The sequence below is a fragment of the Mesocricetus auratus genome, unplaced genomic scaffold (genome assembly GCF_017639785.1).
Source record: "Mesocricetus auratus isolate SY011 unplaced genomic scaffold, BCM_Maur_2.0 Super-Scaffold_100010, whole genome shotgun sequence".
NCBI classification, from domain to species: domain Eukaryota; kingdom Metazoa; phylum Chordata; class Mammalia; order Rodentia; family Cricetidae; genus Mesocricetus; species Mesocricetus auratus.
In genome coordinates this window covers 10193572-10209993 of record NW_024429194.1, presented here as the reverse complement: position 1 = coordinate 10209993, position 16422 = coordinate 10193572, and the positions used below count along the sequence as shown (strand labels likewise).

The 16422-nt window shown below is 37.4% G+C and overlaps 1 long non-coding RNA gene across 2 annotated transcripts in view; it reads right to left on the bottom strand.

Moving 5' to 3' along the window:
• Nucleotides 1–16422, bottom strand: part of LOC110342217 — a 164087-nt gene that overhangs the window by 32935 nt on the left and 114730 nt on the right. The gene's annotated exons all lie outside the window — the stretch shown is intronic.

Genomic DNA, 16422 nt, shown 5'->3' with positions numbered 1-16422 from the left:
TTGGAACTCACAAGAATGGCAGACTGACCCTGAGTCATGGGTCTGACACTTTTGACAAGTATCCCTCATCTTCTCAGGTTCTGGGGCTACTGAAATACGTCACCATGCCAAGTTTATTCTACTTATGGTCACATTCATAATGCCAAAACAAAAGTACATTGTGTTAAGGCAAACATATGTGCAAGTATTAAATATATTTATATAACCAAAAACATAGAAAAAGGATAAATATTGCACAGGAAATTGAGACTGATAGAGAAGTGGGAAGGTAGCTCAAACTAAAACAATTATCACTTAGTGACATTTACCTCATCAAAAGAATTTTAGAAAGCACATTTATGTCAACTATCTCAGGAAAACAATTTAATAATAACTGTCAGCATACTGCCAGAAGAATGGCACATAGTGGAAACTACTTTGGGGAGCTGTGAGAGAGGCTCCAGATAAAAAGTCAAAGGGCTTTTACCTCAAATGAATTTTGTTCCCCGGATTGTTTTTGGACAATGAAAAAAGTCAAATTATTTTTACTCACAAATATTATGAAAATTCAAGGTAGTAAATTACAAAAATGCTACAGCTAGTAAATGATATAATAAAAATTCAAAATTAGATGTCACTTTTTAAAAATAAATATTTAGTAATAATTAGAAAAATCTGGTGTGGGATGAGGGGAGGGAGAGGGAGCTGGGATTGACATGTGAAGCAACCTTGTCTCTAATTTAAATTTAAAAGACAAAGAAAATAATTTACTTATTCCTTTTTTTGCAAAAATATTTATCCACTATGTTAATCCATCAATTTATCATTAAAAAATTCATGCTACTGCAAAAAAAACAAAAAGGTATTAGAAAATCATCAAAACAATTCTTCTTAATAAATAAATTTATATAATACTTGGAAATTAATTTGGGGGTTGGAATTTAGTATAGCAAACAAACTAACAAAGATAAGGGTAGATATGAACCCTTGTATTATGTTGATGGGAATGTAAATTTATCCAGCAAATACAAAAATTTGTATGGAGGTGGTTCATCAGAAAATTTAATACAGAATGACTCCATGATCTAGATATACCATTCCTGAACACATGTAATCAATCTTAATATCCATCAAGTATAAGTAGATATTGAGTAATTCCACAATATTAAAAAATGGCATATATATATGCATAAAACAACTTTAGTCAACCATAATAAAAGAACAAAATTATGTCATTTGCAGAAATATGGCTATACCAGAGAGCATTGTATTGAGCAAAATAAATCAGACTAATAAATATAAGTATTGAATATTTTCTCTCATACATAGAATTAAAGTAAAAAGGACAAGAAATTAAGAGGGGGACAATTGAGTACATGAAAAGAAAGGGGAGGAAGAAAAGGCAGATTGAAAAAGACTACTACTTCACCAGGTGTGGTGGCTTAAGACTTTAAACCCAGAAATTGGGAGATAAAGGCAGGCAGATCTTTGGGAGTTCACGACCAGCCTGGTCTGCAAAGCAAATTCCAGGACAGCTAGAGCTACACAGTGAGACCCTGTCTCAAAGAGAAAAAAAAGGAATATGCATTTAACTATGTTTATAGCATGTTATATGCACATACGAACACGTCATTTTGAAACTAATGACACGAAAATAAAAATGTTCAAAAGAAAGCTTTCAAGAAGATGAAATCAATTCAATGAAAGCAATACAGGTTTCTATATTAATTTTCTCTAAGTATTAAAAAAAACAAAGGACAAAAGATAAGTCACAAATGGAGTGAAAGACTCAGTGGTGGTCAATTCTTACCTATTTGGTCCATGAATATTTAGCCACCAAAATCATCATCTTAACAAAATTATGATATAATTGGCAAGTTTTTGTAAAATTTATAAGAAAACCCAAAACCCTAATGGTGTCTTTTCTGAATTGGAGAGTTTGCACTGCCTTGTTTTAGGTTACAACTAAAATCTGTTGTAACCATCAGTTTCTGCCAGCCTGAGGAGAGTCAGACAGATTTAGGAAAACTCAAGGAAAGCTATAGGAACACATTTGCATTTAGAAAATGCTCCCACCTTTTTTTCAGATTGAAAATTTCAAAATTTCTTCCCGATAGTTATTTCATGCAACCTATGAACAGAACTGTGAAGAAACTTTGATTTAGATCCTGTGTAAATCAAATCAAGGTTACAGATTTATTTTTTATAATTTTCTTTATTTTGACATCATTTTGCCTTTCATTTCCTCACTCCAAAAACTTTCTTTACTTTTTCAGAGTCATGGCTCCTTTATTTATTAATTGTTGTTACACACACACACACACACATACACACACATTCCTAAACACATAAATGCAACCTTATCGGTCTGTATTAGGTTACCTCTATGTATATGTTCAGGTTTCAAGGCTGACTACTTAATATTAGAAGACAAACTATTGTGTTCTTCCCCTGGAAACAGTCTCAGCATTCCTCAGCTGCTTGTTGTGGGAACTCACACAGCCTGTATCTTTTGAGGCATTATCCCCTTCTGAGCATGTTCTCAGATGCTACCTGTGAACTGAGAAGTAGGGAGAAGAGGCATGTTCTCTGTCTCTGTCTGTGATCGGGCATCAGATCACAGCTTCCAGGACAGAAGACCACAGAGGTTCTCTACCTTATTCATCATTCTTGAGTGACTTCCCAATAAATATCTATCTCCCTTTATTTCAGGCTCTCATACAATCCTCTTTTACAGCCTGTAGTTCTTTGTGTGGATCTGAGGCCTGGTAGGCTTTCCCAAATCCACTTATCGTGTCTAAAGTGTTTGTTTGCTATTGGTCAGCGTGGTTTTAAGCAGTCATGTTGGTTGTAGTTTATGGATATAAATTATCCCTTCTGAAGACAAAATCTCACTCTCAAACCCACTGATCCTCCAACGCTCTCAGTCTTTCCTCCCTCTCTTCAGCAATGTTTCCCAGGCCTTAGGTGTGGAAGTGTATTGGGACCAGTCTCCACAACTCCAAGTATTATTAGTTAGGGTTTTATAAAATTGTCTTCATTTGTCAAAAAAAGAAGTTTCCTTGATGAGGATTGAGGACTACATTTATCTGTGAGTGTAAGAAAAATTTTCATAATGCAGTTAGGAATTATATTGTTTTAATGGTGTGGTGGCTGTTGGTTCTCCTCCAAGATCTCTAACTTTGCTAGTCCCAAGCAGTTGACTAGGTTTCCAGCACCAGACATGACTGCTCTACAGTTAGAGAGCTGTTGACTACCCCCACGCTATGTGTACCATTAATGTATTGTACCCTCGGGGTTATCCTGTCAAGCTTGTTGTTGTTACTCATAGGTGTGACTCCTCTTTGGACCTCCACTCCAAATAAATTCAGTGTGAAAAGTACGTTTAACGATTGTGTCCAGGACTAAGAATATGAACTACATAGAAACTGGGATGCAAATACAAGACAAAAACCTGATGCCACTAGAAACAGAAAGAAATATCATCCTAACTTTGGACAGCCACAGTTTTCTTATATAGAAAATAGAATAAAGAATCAATTAATGAAATGAAGTTCATCACAAGTGTCCAAATTCTGCTCATCAAAATAAATCATTACCAAATGAATGATGAGCGAAGGAGAGCCATGTTTATATAGCTCGCATTTTTAAAAGACCCTGTCCTAGTGTATAGAATTTCAACAACTAACTAATAAAGACCGAGTCAGTTTTAAAATGAATAAAACATGAAATAGAAATTTTACAAAACGAGATGCAAGAATGAATAACAATGACTGAATCAATAAATCCCAGACATCATTAGACATCAGGGAAGATCTAATGAAATGTAATAAAAATGTCCCTGCATTTTCCAGTATTGAAAGCCCTTGAGTGTGGTGAGAATGACGAGGAACTGGAGCTATTGTTATTGCTGTTGAACATGAAACTTGTAGAACACCATTAGGAAACTAGATAGAAGCTCCCTAGAGTCAAACACAAGCTGCCTTGTACCCTGTAGTTTCTTTCACCCCCTGCCCTTCACCAGAGAGCAACTGAGCTGATACTGATGATGAAGACAGATGTGAAACCATTCCTGGCATGTCCATCCATAAAACCCAAAAGCTGTGTGTACTATGCACGAGCAAACAAGTCGTGTGCTAGTCAAACAACGAACTGCTTCTCAGCAACAGTGTTTGCAACTACTCAGGCACAAGAGTGAGGAACCACATGAGTCCATGTGCGTGACGCTCTAGACCTGCAAACTAAACTGTGGCCACACTGATGATGAGTTATCACAGCCAACTAGACTGAACTGAAATCCGGCTGGGGAGCACAACTCAGAGTGACTAGCAGGATATTTCCACTAAAAGATTGAAGATACATGCCAGGTTCAGGTGGCACCAACTCATGTCTCCAATCCAAGACCAAACAAAACGAGGAAGCAATCTGGGCCCCAGCATTCAACTCTTTCTGCTTACCCGGTACGGATATAAAGTGCCCAGCTGCTTGCCGCAACAAGACCCAGGCTTGTCACCGTACCTTCCCAATCATAATGGACCATCCCTGCAAAGTGTGAGCCAATAGACTCTTCCTTCTTTAACTTGCTTTTCTCTGGTGTTTTGTCATAGAAAAACAACAACAATAACAAAAATGAACAATACAGTAACCAAACAGGGATTGCATCTGTGGGCTAGAGAGAGAGAGACTAAGAAAGGGGGACATAAATGTTCTTATCTGATAAAACATCTCGTAGCTGGTAATGGTGTGACTATTACAGATGACTGCATTCACCAAAACTCACCAAAGTGTACAATCAAGAACTGTATATGTTGCCATTCATTTAAAAATCCACACATTGTTACTATTAGGAACATAGCTCATGTTTTCTAAGCATGTATTAAGCAAGCAAACAAAAAAGTGTAATGTATTTTATTTCGCCTGTCAATCTTTCCTTCAATGTCACTCTGTGGCTGCCCTCAGAAACTGATCACTACTGAGGAAAAATGCTAAATTCTGTCAGTTCCCACACATACATAATGAAAAAAAACCCTATCTGAAACTATCAGATAAAACACGTTGACACTATTATCAATCCAACATGGTCTAATTTTCACATTAAGTTCTGACACTAGATGGCCAGTCATTTTATCACTGTGCTAGCACTGCTGGGTGGTTTGCTAGTTACAACATGGCTTATAACTATCTAAACTCGCTTGATGATCTAGTAACCAAGACTATCTAGACCACTGACTATATCCACTTATTAGCATCTTTTGTGTTTCAAATTGTTCTCCACATTCATTTATGAGAGTCCAGTCAGTTGTGATTTCAGTTCCAGCTCCCACTGGACATGAAGGTCTGACTTAGCTTACCTTTGGGAAGCCTCTGTGATTGTCTATTCAGAAACAGCTCATTGTGGCCTTCTGTCTTACAGGCTTTCATCCTAAAGTCAAAGAAACGCTCACTCATTCAATGCTACCTTCTTTGTATTCCGCATTCCAAGGTGTCTGAAGCGGGTGATGAGACCTTTCTAATAGAGAACTAAGATTTCTCTGTCTGGATAACAGGAACAAATTAGGGCATTCATCTAAAAGAAGCCAAGTACTTGAATAGCGCAATCTCTGATGTAGAATGAACAAAAATGGTCCTTGAGTCCTCAAAATTAGAGCATTAGTTCTTGTCCAGAAGAAGAAGAAAAAAATCAGAACATTAGGCAGAACTGAGCTGAACAGAAAGAAAAACCAACAATGCAGAATAAACTGGAAGGTGCTCAAATCAGGAGACAGAAGATGGGTGCTGAGAGCATCAAAGGTAGGATGCTTAACACCCAGGGCTCTGAGTCACATGACACACTATATTCAGAAGGCCCAATCTAGGCTTCACAGCTTCTCAAGCTAGAAAAACAGTGTTCCCAATTCAGACTGCAGAAGCTGCTGCTTCGACGTTAAAATGGGGCCAGGATCTTAAGAAAACTGTAGTGAAAAACTAAATATGGTGTGCGGATAATTCAAGTTTTAAAGTTTAATCACAAATGAGTCATGCATTTATACGCCTTTATATTCAGACAAAGGTAGGTTTGGTGCTTATGGTTTAACAAAAAAGTCAAATTAGCAGATTTGTGGGTTTCCTCTGATTAGTAGATATATGCTTATTGCTTCAAATATCTAAATATTTAAAGCAAGCTTTTTGGTGCTGAGATATCCTTGCACAGGTTTTTGTTCACCTTTGCTTGTGTGCAAAGACCTGAGAACACTCTTAGCTTGTTGGAAATACCACAACGATATTCTACATAGAAACCCAAGGCTATGACTCATACACACAGCAGGGCTAGCAATGACATTCAGAAGCTCGAATCCTGAATATTTTCTCTGTAACCAAATGAGAGAAACTACAGTGCCAAAATTTTTCATTTAAAACTCAAATTCCTTGCTTTCTGAAATACCACTGAAACTGAGGTTTTGAGCTTCTGATATCCTGTCTAAATAGACAAGCATTAAAAATGTTCATCTCTGAGAAATTAAACTGCCATGATACTTCAGAGAATTAACACAAACCTACTGAGATCATAAATACCATGATTATATTTCAACATAAAAAAATCATACTCATAAAAGAATGGAAATGCTATTAAATGCGGAAGAACCATGAAAAGACTATCTTACATACCATTCTAGAACCTCCATACAGTGACAGACAGAAGCAGAGGCAGACACCCACAGCTAAACACTGAACTGAACTCCTAGAACCCAGTGACAGAGAGGGAGGAGTGATGAACAAAGGGGTCAAGACTGGACTGGTGAATCCCAGAGAAATGGCTGACCTGAATAAGGGGGAGATCTTGGACCCCAGCCTGATGGCTGAGAGGCCAGCATGGGACTGATCCAGAACCCCTGAACGTGGGTATCAGTGAGGAGACTCAGGCAATATATGGGGTTTTTAGGTAGTATATTCAGTATTTATCCCTGCACACAAATGGACTTGGGGACCCATCCCACAATGAGGGATGCTTTCTCAATTTGGACACATTGGGGAGGGCACCAGAATGAAATGACAGACTCTAGAGACCCCCCTATGGAGGGCCTTACGCTCCCTGGGGAATGGAGTGGGGATTGGGTGGGGAGCTGGGGGGGAAGGGGAGGGAGTGGGCATGGAGGGGAGAGAGAGGGAGCTGGCACTGACATGGGAAGCAAGCTTGTTTCTAATTTAAATGGATAATTAAAAAGTGTAAAAAAAAAGAAAAGACACTTTGGAATCATGTGATAGTTATCAATATGGAAAAAAACAAACAAACTTCAAGTTATTAAAACAAAGATCCCATCATAAGGACTTCTTGTCTAGTAGGGGAAGACCATCAAGACAATTCTGCAGCTGAAAGTGTGTGCTCCCCACCCTTGGACCCAGGATGCAAGGAAAGAACTCACTCCTTACGGTTCAGACTTAGGGAAACATTTTCACAACTGAGGCTTGCTGCTCCCGGATGACTGTAGCTTGAGTCAAGTTGACGTACACCTAGCCAACACAATGTGCTTCTTAAATCCAGTGTTTTGAGATGCTCATAAAGGTAAATGATATGAGTAATAGGCACCCTGCACTTACCAGCGCTAACAGAGAGCTTTCCTGTGTACCAAGCATTGACGGACTTGTGAATTTACAAAACCACAGCTACAAGTTCAGCAGTGAGTTGGGAACCTTACCATGTGCTTGCCAATTCAGCTGGTTGGAGTCGGGGAGAAGGTTGCTGCACCCTTGCAGTAAGAATATGAGCAATACATAGCAAAAGTCACACATAGCATATTCTCTTTGATCCTGCAGCTCTGTCTTAAGAAACTTACCCCAAGGAAAGAATTACAGCTGTGTCTAAAAACAATGCCCATGAAAGTTTTGCTTAAAATAAGAAAAATATGGAAAGAATCTAAAATACACTCAATATGGAAGCCGTTAAAGGAAATGTCATGCCTCCCTTAAAACCGATGTCCAACAAAAAGGGTGGGGGACTAGGTGGGGGAGAGAAACCAAGAAAAAATTACAAGGAAAAACAGTTGGTGTATAAGAGGCTAACTATAGAAAGATACTATTAGAAGTTCTAAGTTTTAACAGATTCACATTCAATAATCATGTTCCCAATCCCCAAATATACACCTATTCACAGGAAACAGATAAAATGACCAATAAAGGAAACCTGAGTTTGATGACAAGGCTCAGAGATTAACAGCACTTACAGTTCTGGCAGAACACCTAGGGTAAGTTCCAAGAATCAACAAGGTGACCATCTATACACCTGGGTCCTTGGAATCTGATTCCCCCACTAACCTCCACAGGTTCCTGTATAAGCATATACTCAGGTGCCCACACATCACATGCAAACACAAAATATAAATGCTTATTTCTAAGAGAAACACGATCAATTGTTTGGATACTTATGAGCAAAAATCCTCTTCTTTATGATCAATATAAGTTCTTATACCCTACATTAAGACTCGGAGTTTTAAAAATAAATTTTAGTAATGAAAGTGTCGGATACACCACAGCGGCAAAAGCCTTCTGTCTCTGCTGTTTCCTAGCTTTACAGATGCAAAGTATTAAGCATGACTCAGTCAAATAAAAGTGCTAAAACTCAGACAATGAGTGTATGTAAATGCAATTCTAGATCCTTAAATAATAGACCTAATCTCCTTGAGTGAAATGACTTAGTATGTGTCTAGAAAGTATGACAGAAAAAAAAGAAAAAAATGAATTTTGAGTTAGAAAATAAACTCCAGTCAACAGGGGATCATAGCATTGCCCTCTCTAAACTCTTCCTTGGGAAGCCAAAGGTCAAGGATTCCTGGGTGGGAATCACCTCAAGGGTGTGCTAAATCATGGCTTTGAGATTAGTACAGTCAATCCCCCATCCCTGTTTTGTTGGTACTTTGATTTTTCTAAGCCAAGCAGATCCTTTTTTCAAAGTCGTGAAAAATAGGATGAGACAGGTCATAGACGCTATAAAAATGCAGTTTATATTAATACTTGAATGGGAATTTAACTTGTCTCTAACATATTAGCAAAACTAAAGACTACAGTAGAAAGAAAACAATTTGTCATCTTCCTCTAATACCCAGTTTTGTGACCTGTGCTTCATGGCTGCCTCATAAAGTCTAGAGGCTGACACCAGATATTCAGTGTTGCCTTACTTGTAAGGGGAAGAAAGGCAGATAATGTTAACTCAGGGTGTGGAGTATAGTAGACCTTGCTTCTGGGGTGGAGAAGGCAAAACTGTAGATAAGACATAAAGCCAAACATAAATTTGACCATGAAAATGATGGCTTCAGCAGCTAGGAAGAAACCTTAAACAGGGAGACTAGCAGTTTGGGAGGAGCAGATGGCTCCCTGCTCCGTAGCTGGATCTTCTTATGGACTTATTGCACCATGGATACTTGAGCAGATAGTTTATCGATACCCTGGAGTACAGAATGTTGGATCTAAGAGGGATCAAAACATTCTCCATCCAAAACAGGTTCTAGGAATTTATCCAGGTGGGCCATTTACTTGACCTCTTAGTCACAATTTCTTTTTATCATCATCATCATCATCATCATCATCATCATCATTACTAGTAGGAGTAGTAGTAGTAGTAGCAGTAGTAGTAGTAGTAGTACTTAGCAAGGTGCTATACTACCTTAACGAGGATCTGAAAGAACCAATTTCCTAACATTGTCTTCTAACCTTCTTATGCATGCCATGACACATGACCTTGCATACGCACGCACACACACACACACACCAATTATAATATTTTAATATTAAAAAGTGGGCAGGAATCAAATATATCAACAAGAAATTTAGTTGCAGCACAAATGTAGTTGAGGCATACCAGTTTACACCATCTGCACTGTATGGAAATCTCAATACTAAAGAAATAGTCATAGAGAAATACATGCAAAACTGCAGTTGCGGACTGCTTAATCCCATAAATCTGTCAGTCCACAGCACAAAACTTTCTCTGCAAGGCAACTATTGCAATCAGTCTCCTAGGATCCATTTCACGGAGATATCCCCACAAGCAGCTTAGCATTAGAGAAGTGATGAACAAATGCACACCAAATGTTAAACATTAAAAGAGAAATCTACAGTAAGATGAAAAAGATGTACATGTCACATACACTAAAAACAGAAAATAACAATTAAACGAATATTTGAAAAAAAAACATAAAATTCTTTATTTGCAGATACTATCCCCATAACACTTAATCTACTGTGGTATATAAATTTGTCAAAGTAGCACAATTTAGATTGTTAAAATTAATGTTTGATAAAGACACTGATTGGAAACATGAAGGATTCTTGTACATATGAGAAAGTCAAGGAACAACAATAAACAAATGATTTTTGTATGAAAATTAGTTTTTGAAGGAAAAGACAAGGGTGGATTTTTTTCTTTTCTTTTTCAAAAATTGATAACCATTTTCTTTGTTCAGAAGTTAGACTTCTTTTCTGGGCATATAAGTTTCAACATCTTAGAAGCAAAGCAGAAAGATGAAAATACTTCTGTCACTCATTGCTAGGTTCATAAGATCCTTACAACGTCAAAAGGTGAAAAAGAAAAAAAAACAGTATGTCAAATATAAAGTTATGGCATGGGAGGAGTCAGACATTAGGAGGCAAAGGTAAGATAGGAGGAAAACTGAATATTTTTACACAAGATTTGGTAAGCTATTATTGGTCACAGGCAGGGGAAGTTCCTAAGACCTGCTAACTTCTCTGCTTCCCTATGTCCCTGCGTTTTCAGAGAGAACAATGTTGTTGTTTTTTTATTGATTTATTTAGTCTGTAAAGGATGCTTGTTACATAAGGGCATATGATCCATTTTATAAAAATATCCAATATTTGTTCTCTGGCTATCCTAGGGGTGGGTCAAGGAGGATAGAGTTGTGTTTTCTGAAATAACATAGTACCATATTAGTCTTAAACCTCAATGCTATCTTTTACAAGATGTTTGCACAAGTATGATATAATGTAAATGTAAATGGAGTTTTTAACTGGTCAAGATAATAAAAATCCAGAGTCAGATATACAGGAAAATGCTGAGAGATCAGATAGAATGAGCAAGCCACCACCACATCTATAACTTCCTTGCGTCTCAGCAGACAAGAGAGCGAGTTCCTGTTTCTGCCCGCTTATAACCTGTTTCTGCCCAGCTACCTCAATTTCTGTCTATCTGTACAGACCTCCAGACCTCTACGGTTAGCTAGTGGCAAGCTCCATCCTCTGACCTTCAGACAAGCTTTATTTTTGCAAGAAAGATATCATTATAATGAGAGAGAGTTTCTCCCTTAAAAAGAGCAGATTCATTTAGTCCTGGAAGGTATATCTCCTCCCCACACAGCAGAGCACTTTCAAACCATCTGTGAGAAAAACCTCAGGATGCCCTTCCTGGAGCACAGCCAGCTCAATATGTGGGTCCATCTTGCCCTCTGCAAGTGAGATGCTAGCCACTGCTAACGTTAGAGTTGACCTCTGAAGCAGGAGACTGATGTTTCTACCAGAATTCATGAAATTGTGATGAACCACTTGATGGCTTGCAAGCCTGGCACACCAATTCTTTCCAACTCTGTTGTATACTTATAACTCTTTTATTAATATTTTGTACACTTAAGCCCAAGAAGTTAATGTGCAAAGGTGAAAGATAAGGATTCATTTATCTCAGTTCACAAAAGATTTCATACAATTATAAATATGAAGGAGAACTTCAAACAGAGAGACTCAATTACATAACATTCTAAAATGATGTGTACTGTCAAATGTAAGCCAAACAGAAAAGAAATCCCAGGGAGATTTCTGGAAATAGTCCATAATGTGTTTTAAATAGAATTTAACATTCAAGGAACATCTTTAAGTACAACTTTATGCTTTAGCATGACAAGAGATGGGTTTTTGTAAAGATTTCCTTTTGTCAAAAATAAATTATTTTCATACAATATATTCAATCATGGTTTACTCCCCCCTCCCACCATGTCCTCCCAAATCCATGCCCTTTTTTTTCTCTCTGTTTAGAAAGTAAACAGGCAAAAAATGAATTTTAAAAAGGAAAAATACACAAGAAACTCACAAATTTAAATGAATGATAAGACAACAAATTTTGAAATAAAAATTAATACCAATTGCTATGTGAAAACATCCAAACTAATTTGTACTTTAAATTTAAGAGTGTTGATTAAAACAAATAAGAGAGATAAGTGAATCAATTTTGTTAAGAAGGCTAAGAAGTTAATGATGATAGAATTATGTTTTGTTTTCTCACTTGGTTTCTTGATCTATTCATAAAAATAACTATTCATTTTTTATAAGAAAATACTTTTTCCAAAAAATGGATTCTGAAAATGCTGGTACTCCGGGGAATGAATGTATTCTCAAAAAGCTAATTACATATACAATCTGACTTAAGTGTGCAATGATTCAAAAACATTTTCTATAGACAGTGAGGGAGCGATTAGATGGAGGAGAGTCTTCCTAACGAACCTCCAAGCAGACATTACATACCATACTGTAGAGAAACATCGTTATACGGGAAACTGTTAATGACCTCGTCAGTAAAAGAAAATTAAGTACTATGTAGAACATGATGCTAATATTTTAATGGACAGCAGACTTATGCCAGATGAAATGTGCTAACCAGTAATTTTTCTATTCGTGATGGGATAGTAGTTTTACATTTCTTCACTTTGAATTTTTTATGTTTTCCAGATATTCTACAATGAACACACATTGGTGCATATCCTAATAATAAAACTGTAAAGAATCTAAGCCCTGCAGTAAACAGAACCAGGGCTAAGGAAACAGATACGGGGAGATAAACTACAGATCATACAGGAGAAAATGTGCTACATATTTTATAGGTTTCCATTATTTTGTGGACTGCAGGCATCGAAAGTAAAAAAAATGAAGGCAATGGTTTGGCTAAAAATTATCATGTGTTTTAATTGAGAGATTCACGGAAAGGAGGAGGCTTCATAAATAATATTTAAAAACTCCTGTTTCCTTGGGATTTTGTGGGAACATCTTCCTAGCTGTGTCCATTGAGTGGGAAAACTGGTACAAAATCATATATTAAGCCAGGGAGTAGTATTGATTGAGAGGCCAGCATGTAGAAATAAAATTCACCAAATTATTGACAATGCTGCTAGATAAATGGCTTAAAAGACACAACAACTCAGGAACCTGGAAAACCTCACATGGTAACGGGTAGCCCAAATCTCATGGGTCAAATACGGCCGTAAACTGACTCAGAAAGTAAACTCATTTTGAGCGTGCAATGTGCCCTATCAGCTACCGTACGTCTTCCCCATGTAGAATAGAACTCAAAGCACCAGCTACTCTTAATAGTCATTGTCAACTTCATGCGAGTCCATATATGTGTGAAGACAGACACCAAGCTATCAGAAGAGGAAGAAATGCTAGGAGAAAAATCATGCCTGCAAAACTAGGAGGGTACACTCAAGCATCTGTCAGAGGCCATGAGCCTCAAATCCAAGCAAGATGGAAACACAGTCAAGAGCCCCTGATGTTTCAGAAATCATGAGAGGTTTGCCAGACTATAAACTGGTTTGTAGCTGAGTTTTAATTCCTATTTCTTGTCATCTTATGTTATAGTTCACTCGTTCCAGTTCATGACAAAAGGAGAATTTTACTATAGTAAGGTTAATGATTGTGGTTAAAAGTTTGATGCAACTTTGAAGAGTTAGGGTCATTTGAGGATCACCATTGTGTCCCTTTGCTTCTTTTAACAGCCTGTAGGACTCCTTCACAGCTGGGCTGTGCTAGGATGACTGAACCCTTAGAATTTTCAGTCTTGGTTCACCAGGATCTCTCAACGGGACCCATGGTATAAGAAGGACATTAGGAAGCTAAGTGTGTGGGGGGGGGGGGGAGAGGGCTTTATTGGTGTTGTTTTGTTTTGTTTTATGACAAGGCAGTTGAAAGAACTTTGTGTCCTGAAACCGGAGTAATTATGCAGTTATTTGCACCAGGGGAAGACAGACAATCCAGAGACAGAAGAAAGTTTTCCAGCTGGTCTGGAGGTTGGCATCAACACTTAGGAACTGCAGCTCATCTGATGTCTCCAGACTCAAGCCTTGGCAGTGTGGCACTGAGGGGGGCCTAAGAAGGCTAAGCCTATGTTCTGAGAGCATCTCCAACTTCAGCAGATGAAGGCACACTGTCATGTGAGGGGACTTTCAAACGCTTTGCCCTCACATTTCTCTGTGCCTCTTTGTTGTGGAGGTAAGAGTGCCTGCTAACTGAAAACAGGGAAGCCAGGACCTCAGACACACAAAAGTCCATTGTGAGGGGTATAGTTTCAAGCTGCAGGAGCACATAATACAGTCATAGAAAGAGAACCACAGCCTAATCATAATGGGAATGGTTACCTCACGCTTAAGACCCTGAGATGGTGTGAAAAGCTAAGCTACCCAGGATTCATTTTTATCCCACACACTCTTAATAGAAGAGGCTGACAGATGCTGTTCTTCAAGAAGTAAATTGTCCAGCTTAAAAAATTCGTCTGAAAAAATAGCATTCATTTATATTAAAATCAATGGAGGGAAAAATCCATGTTCCATGTGACTGTCTATGTTATGCCTGCTCCTCGTCAAACTCCATAGCAAGCACCAGAAAGGTAATGCACTTGGGTCTTTGAACTTGGGGGCAGTTGTAAAAACAAAAGAGCAATAAGAAAACAAAACAAATATGGAAATAGGGGAGCAGGTTCTGGGATAAACTCATTAAGTATACATTGTTTTCATAGGACAACACACACACACACACATATGTATATATATACACTCAGCTATTAAAGAAATAGTGGTCTTTAGTTCCTGCCTAAGACCTGACACAGTAATTTTCTCACATTTCAAATGTGTCATTGGTTTTGCTCTGTATGAATTCAACCACATCTCTGGATTTTAAATTTTGTGCAGCTTCATGAGGAACAGACATACCTTCCACTGTATCCCTACACTGTTTTCAAAACCAGTCATGGGAAATACGTAGCCACAATTCTGTCTGGGGCACACCAGCTCTTGTAGGACGCTGTGAGATGCTCTTTCACCATAAGCTAACCCCTTCCGTCCTGCCCTTTTGCCTTTCAGTTTACTTACTGTAGATGGACTTCAGCTTTTACTTACCTATTTATTAATGTGCATTCTTATTTTATTCTGATCCCCCGCCCCTTTTGATGGAGGGAGTCTTCCTTATGGGCCTTTTTCTGATATGTCCTTCTTCTGAATTGTTCTGTTTTTTTGTTTTGTGTTTTTTTTTCTTCGTAAAAGTAACCCTTTCATTGTACTGATAAATAAAATTCCAAAGAGCTTTCTTCAAGGGTTTTAGGCATTTCAAAAAAATCTGTCTTATTGTAACAGGAAACCTTGGAGACTCATTGAAATAGCAAAGGCACAAGTTTCTTTTTATTATGAAAGATGTTTATGTGAGGAACAAAACCGACAAGAGAAAGTAACTGCTTCAGAATACTTGATGGGCACTTTAATCTTCTATTAATATGCAAATTTTGTTCTTTAGAACCCCAGTAAGAGATTTTTTTCTTCCTCAGTCAGGCTATTTGAAAGTAGTCCGGTTCTCCCAAAGGTCCTTCTTGCATGAGTCTAAGAGAAGCAGTGTTTTTATGCTAATTCCCAGGATGCTCCAGCATGCATCATTTTCTTTTGAAATTATATGGAGTTTATTGAACCACATTTGTAAAACATTCCACAGTTGATTTCATCGTAAAGATCTTCTTTAATAGAACTGATTCCCTTGCTGGTCGGTGTCATAGGAGAATGTTAAAGAAAATCAGTTTTAACAACAATGGCAGAAATAAGAAAGGACTTACTGGCAGAATAGTGGAGTTTATGGGCAGAAAAAGGACAATGTTTGTTGAATAACTAATCTCAACATGAATTTGAGGCTGTAAAAGTGACTTTGCTCATATAATAACTATAAAGGACCATTTAATAATCATAATCATATTAATAATCATAAATCTCAAAAGTCATCATCATGAAGGTACAAACCATAGGCAACTTTGGTTGTTTGTGTTAGAGGCAGTGAATCACCTTCCATTTCAAATAATTACCTCAGTTTTCCAAAAGACTATAATTAAAACAATAACAAATTCAACTAGTACAGTAATTAAGATGAATCACAAAACTCCCTTCATGTAGTCATTCCTTTCCACATGTCAACTCTTTTGGCTACTTTATCTTTAAAAAGAATAGAATATTTGGCATAGATTCTTACCTTGTTTTGATAGACCAAAATGTCTCGAATATCTTGTAAATACAGTGACAGACCTATGATCTAATTATTTTCTGAGAGAATGGGTACTTATCACATATTTACCTCAAAATAGTTATAAAAATAACTTGAACATTTTTGAGGGCATAATGTTTTCTCTGGACAAATATTTGCCTTTAAATTTGTACATTTATAAAAGTT